Below are 7,095 nucleotides of genomic sequence, written 5' to 3'. Positions count from 1 at the left end.
GATGTTGGTTCAGATTAACCAACCTGATGTTGGACCAGATTAACTAACCTGATGTTGGACCAGATTAACTAACCTGATGTTGGACCAGATTAACCAACCTGATGTTGGACCAGATTAACTAACCTGATGTTGGACCAGATTAACCAACCTGATGTTGGTTCAGATTAACCAACCTGATGTTGGACCAGATTAACTAACCTGATGTTGGACCAGATTAACTAACCTGATGTTGGACCAGATTAACCAACCTGATGTTGGACCAGATTAACTAACCTGATGTTGGACCAGATTAACTAACCTGATGTTGGACCAGATTAACTAACCTGATGTTGGACCAGATTAACTAACCTGATGTTGGACCAGATTAACTAACCTGATGGAGTAGCTACATGTCCTGATGGAGTAGCTACATGTCTACATCCCTGATGGAGTAGCTACATGTCTACATCCCTGATGGAATAGCTACATGTCCTGATGGAGTAGCTACATGTCTACATCCCTGATGGAGTAGCTATATGTCTACATCCCTGATGGAGTAGCTACATGTCTACATCCCTGATGGAGTAGCTACATGTCTACATCCCTGATGGAGTAGCTACATGTCTACATCCCTGATGGAGTAGCTATATGTCCTGATGGAGTAGCTACATGTCTACATCCCTGATGGAGTAGCTACATGTCTACATCCCTGATGGAGTAGCTACATGTCTACATCCCTGATGGAGTAGCTATATGTCTACATCCCTGATGGAGTAGCTATATGTCTACATCCCTGATGGAGTAGCTACATGTCTACATCCCTGATGGAGTAGCTACATGTCTACATCCCTGATGGAGTAGCTACATGTCTACATCCCTGATGGAGTAGCTACATGTCTACATCCCTGATGGAGTAGCTACATGTCCTGATGGAGTAGCTACATGTCCTGATGGAGTAGCTACATGTCTACATCCCTGATGGAGTAGCTATATGTCTACATCCCTGATGGAGTAGCTACATGTCCTGATGGAGTAGCTACATGTCCTGATGGAGTAGCTACATGTCTACATCCCTGATGGAGTAGCTATATGTCTACATCCCTGATGGAGTAGCTACATGTCCTGATGGAGTAGCTACATGTCCTGATGGAGTAGCTACATGTCTACATCCCTGATGGAGTAGCTACATGTCTACATCCCTGATGGAGTAGCTACATGTCTACATGTCCTGATGGAGTAGCTATATGTCTACATCCCTGATGGAGTAGCTACATGTCCTGATGGAGTAGCTACATGTCTACATCCCTGATGGAGTAGCTACATGTCTACATCCCTGATGGAGTAGCTACATGTCTACATCCCTAATGGAGTAGCTATATGTCTACATCCCTGATGGAGTAGCTACATGTCTACATCCCTGATGGAGTAGCTACATGTCTACATCCCTGATGGAGTAGCTACATGTCTACATCCCTAATGGAGTAGCTATATGTCTACATCCCTGATGGAGTAGCTACATGTCCTGATGGAGTAGCTACATGTCTACATCCCTGATGGAGTAGCTACATGTCTACATCCCTGATGGAGTAGCTACATGTCCTGATGGAGTAGCTACATGTCTACATCCCTGATGGAGTAGCTATATGTCTACATCCCTGATGGAGTAGCTATATGTCTACATCCCTGATGGAGTAGCTACATGTCTACATCCCTGATGGAGTAGCTACATGTCTACATCCCTGATGGAGTAGCTACATGTCTACATCCCTGATGGAGTAGCTACATGTCTACATCCCTGATGGAGTAGCTATATGTCTACATCCCTGATGGAGTAGCTACATGTCTACATCCCTGATGGAGTAGCTACATGTCTACATCCCTGATGGAGTAGCTACATGTCTACATCCCTGATGGAGTAGCTACATGTCTACATCCCTGATGGAGTAGCTACATGTCTACATCCCTGATGGAGTAGCTACATGTCTACATCCCTGATGGAGTAGCTACATGTCCTGATGGAGTAGCTACATGTCTACATCCCTGATGGAGTAGCTATATGTCTACATCCCTGATGGAGTAGCTACATGTAAATTTAAAGAAAAAGCAACTGACACATCAAATGACATCACTGCTCAGCTCTGTTCACAGACCTCAAATGAAATGGAGATGTTGTTTCACTAGCTTGTGGTTCAGAGAGAGAGGGATAGTGGGAAGGCCTGGTAACAGTGCTGAGAAATTGGCTGAAATGCACAGCCTCCCTCCTGAGCTCCAAGAGTCCCTAAACACTCTTATGGATTATCCCAAACAGTTAGGAATTTTTTGGGGTGTTTGACAAATAACGGTTTTCACCTCTCTCTGTCCTTTTGTCTCCTCTCCTCTTTCTCCCACCACGGCTATCTGTCTTGCACACAATACCCCTTTTCTCAACCCAGAACAATGTGTTTGTTCTCTTCCATCGCTCCCTCTCTCTCCACCCCTCCATCTCTGTGTCGCTCTCTACCCCTCCATCCCTTCTTTGGTGCTTTCTGTGACATCTCGGGCCATGCGTGGGCACGAGGGAGAGAGGGAGCGAGGGACAGGCCCTACCATTGTCCTCATCTGAACCCACAGAATATGAGTGTTTTTCTTGAGGCACAGGACCAGCAAGCGTTGGCCAATAACCTTTAGATAAACGGACTTGATGATGTCAGACCAGCTTTATCACCCTAGCTGAGTACCTAATGGTGCCTCATCCACTACATAGTTCACTATGGGTCCTAGTCAAAAGTAGTGCACTATATAGTGTATAGGGTGCCATTTGGGATGCAGACAGCCCCATGTTCTTTCCACAGTCTCCACTGGCACTTTATTGTAATATATTATTGAATACAATAGACCTGCATGTCTCGTCAATGCAATCTACCAAGACCATATTAAGCCAAATCCTATTTCTATTCATATTCTACCATTATTGAAATAATTGTTTTTTTAATCCTGATTTGCAGTCCCCAAGCTGGAGGATCTTGTGGAGTTGTCTACTTTGTGTTCTCATGGCTGGTTTGGCTGCTTGGATGGATACATCTCTTTCCCCCCCGTTAGCTCCAGTTTGGGAGCAGAATCTTGGCCCGTATTCATAAAGTGTCTCAGAGTAGGTGTGCTGATCTAGGATCAGGTCCCCCCCCTGTCCGTGTAATCATATTCATTATGATCTAAAAGGCGAAACTGATCCTAGATCAGCAATTCTACTCTGACTGAGACGCTTTGTTAATATTGGCCCAGGGTGTTGATGGTGTTTGTGTTGTGATTAGTCCACAGCAGCGGTTGTTTTCCCCAGTGCTGCTTGGCGTAGGCCCACACTGCTGCTCCTCTGAGGGACTGACTGACTGGCTGGCAACTCCTTTGGATCACTTCTTTGGACATTAGCTAAATGACCAGATGCCTCTGTCACTCTGGTCTCTGGCCTCTCTCTGTCCCTCTATCTCTCTCTCCCTCTGTCTCTCTGTCCCTCTGTCTCTCTCTCCCTCTGTCCCCCCCTCTGTCTCTGTCCCTCTGTCTCTCCCTCTGGCCTCTCCCTCTATCTCTCTCTCCCTCTGTCTCTCTGTCCCTCTGTCTCTCTCTCCCTCTGTCTCCCCCTCTGTCTCTGTCCCTCTGTATCTCTCTCTGGCCTCTCTCTCTCCCTCTGTCTCTCTGTCCCTCTGTCTCTCTCTCCCTCTGCCTCTCTGTCCCTCTGTCTCTCTCTCCCTCTGTCTCCCCCTCTGTCTCTGTCCCTCTGTATCTCTCTCTGGCCTCTCTCTCTCCCTCTGTCTCTCTGTCCCTCTATCTCTCTCTCCCTCTGTCTCTCTGTCCCTCTGTCTCTCTCTCCCTCTGTCCCCCCCTCTGTCTCTGTCCCTCTGTCTCTCCCTCTGGCCTCTCCCTCTATCTCTCTCTCCCTCTGTCTCTCTGTCCCTCTGTCTCTCTCTCCCTCTGTCTCCCCCTCTGTCTCTGTCCCTCTGTATCTCTCTCTGGCCTCTCTCTCTCCCTCTGTCTCTCTGTCCCTCTGTCTCTCTCTCCCTCGGCCTCTCTCTCTGTATCTCTCTCTGGCCTCTCTCTCTCCCTCTATCTCTCTCTCCCTCTGTCTCTCTGTCCCTCTGTCTCTCTCTCCCTCTGTCTCTCCCTCTGTCTCTGTCCCTCTGTCTCTCCCTCTGCCTCTCCCTCTGTCTCTCCTTCTACCTCTCTCTCTGGCATCCCTCCCTCCCTCCCTCCCTCCCTCCCTCCCTCCCTCCCTCCCTCCCTCCCTCCCTCCCTCCCTCCCTCCCTCCCTCCCTCCCTCCCTCCCTCCCTCCCTCCCTCTCCCTCTCCCTCTGTCCCTACCTCTTTCCTCATGACCAGAAAGTATTGTCTGTGTCCAAATAGCACCCTATTCCCTGTGTAATGCACTACTTTTGACCTTGCCCCATCGGGAAAAGCATACGGAGAAGCCAGTGTGCCATTTGGGACATATGCATCCCGCCACCTCCCACCGGCCCTCACGACGCTAACCAGATCCCTCTAACCCTCCGACCCGGCCAGTCCAAGACATTCCACTGGTACTCTTCTACCAACATGCATGCTAATTATCCCACTGTCTGGCCTGTTACACCCAGACACTGTAGACAGCTGGCCTGTTACACCCAGACACTGTAGACAGCTGGCCTGTTACACCCAGACACTGTAGACAGCTGGCCTGTTACACCCAGACACTGTAGACAGCTGGCCTGTTACACCCAGACACTGTAGACAGCTGACCTGTTACACCCAGACACTGTAGACAGCTGGCCTGTTACACCCAGACACTGTAGACAGCTGGCCTGTTACACCCATACACTGTAGACAGCTGGCCTGCTACACCCAGACACTGTAGACAGCTGGCCTGTTACACCCAGACACTGTAGACAGCTGGCCTGTTACACCCAGACACTGTAGACAGCTGGCCTGTTACACCCAGACACTGTAGACAGCTGGCCTGTTACACCCAGACACTGTAGACAGCTGGCCTGTTACACCCAGACACTGTAGACAGCTGACCTGTTACACCCAGACACTGTAGACAGCTGGCCTGTTACACCCAGACACTGTAGACAGCTGGCCTGTTACACCCAGACACTGTAGACAGCTGGCCTGTTACACCCAGACACTGTAGACAGCTGGCTCTGTTACACCCAGACACTGTAGACAGCTGGCTCTGTTACACCCAGACACTGTAGACAGCTGACCTGTTACACCCAGACACTGTAGACAGCTGGCCTGTTACACCCAGACACTGTAGACAGCTGGCCTGTTACACCCAGACACTGTAGACAGCTGGCCTGTTACACCCAGACACTGTAGACAGCTGGCCTGTTACACCCAGACACTGTAGACAGCTGGCTCTGTTACACCCAGACACTGTAGACAGCTGACCTGTTACACCCAGACACTGTAGACAGCTGGCTCTGTTACACCCAGACACTGTAGACAGCTGGCCTGTTACACCCAGACACTGTAGACAGCTGGCTCTGTTATACCCAGACACTGTAGACAGCTGGCTCTGTTATACCCAGACACTGTAGACAGCTGGCTCTGTTATACCCAGACACTGTAGACAGCTGGCTCTGTTACACCCAGACACTGTAGACAGCTGGCTCTGTTATACCCAGACACTGTAGACAGCTGGCTCTGTTATACCCAGACACTGTAGACAGCTGGCTCTGTTATACCCAGACACTGTAGACAGCTGGCTCTGTTACACCCAGACACTGTAGACAGCTGGCCTGTTACACCCAGACACTGTAGACAGCTGGCTCTGTTATACCCAGACACTGTAGACAGCTGGCTCTGTTACACCCAGACACTGTAGACAGCTGGCCTGTTACACCCAGACACTGTAGACAGCTGGCTCTGTTACACCCAGACACTGTAGACAGCTGACCTGTTACACCCAGACACTGTAGACAGCTGGCCTGTTACACCCAGACACTGTAGACAGCTGGCCTGTTACACCCAGACACTGTAGACAGCTGGCTCTGTTACACCCAGACACTGTAGACAGCTGACCTGTTACACCCAGACACTGTAGACAGCTGGCTCTGTTACACCCAGACACTGTAGACAGCTGGCCTGTTACACCCAGACACTGTAGACAGCTGGCTCTGTTACACCCAGACACTGTAGACAGCTGGCTCTGTTACACCCAGACACTGTAGACAGCTGGCTCTGTTACACCCAGACACTGTGGACAGCTGGCTTTGTTACACCCGGACACTGTAGACAGCTGGCTTTGTTACACCCGGACACTGTGGACAGCTGGCTTTGTTACACCCAGACACTGTAGACAGCTGGCCTGTTACACCCAGACACTGTAGACAGCTGGCTCTGTTACACCCAGACACTGTAGACGGCTGGCTCTGTTACACCCAAACACTGTAGACAGCTGGCTCTGTTACACCCAGACACTGTAGACGGCTGGCCTGTTACACCCAGACACTGTAGACAGCTGGCTCTGTTACACCCAGACACTGTAGACGGCTGGCTCTGTTACACCCAAACACTGTAGACAGCTGGCTCTGTTACACCCAGACACTGTAGACGGCTGGCCTGTTACACCCAGACACTGTGGACAGCTGGCTTTGTTACACCCAGACACTGTAGACAGCTGGCCTGTTACACCCAGACAGTGTAGACAGCTGGCTCTGTTACACCCAGACACTGTAGACGGCTGGCCTGTTACACCCATACACTGTAGACGGCTGGCCTGTTACACCCATACACTGTAGACGGCTGGCCCTGTTACACCCATACACTGTAGACGGCTGGCCTGTTACACCCATACACTGTAGACGGCTGGCTCTGTTACACCCAAACACTGTAGACAGCTGGCTCTGTTACACCCAGACACTGTAGACAGCTGGCTCTGTTACACCCAGACACTGTAGACAGCTGGCTCTGTTACACCCAGACACTGTAGACAGCTGGCTCTGTTACACCCAGACACTGTAGACAGCTGGCTCTGTTACACCCAGACACTGTAGACAGCTGGCTCTGTTACACCCAAACACTGTAGACAGCTGGCTCTGTTACACCCAGACACTGTAGACAGCTGGCTCTGTTACACCCAGACACTGTAGACAGCTGGCTCTGTTA

The sequence above is a fragment of the Salvelinus alpinus genome, chromosome 23 (assembly GCF_045679555.1).
Source record: "Salvelinus alpinus chromosome 23, SLU_Salpinus.1, whole genome shotgun sequence".
NCBI lineage: Eukaryota > Metazoa > Chordata > Actinopteri > Salmoniformes > Salmonidae > Salvelinus > Salvelinus alpinus.
This window is presented reverse-complemented; position numbering follows the sequence as displayed.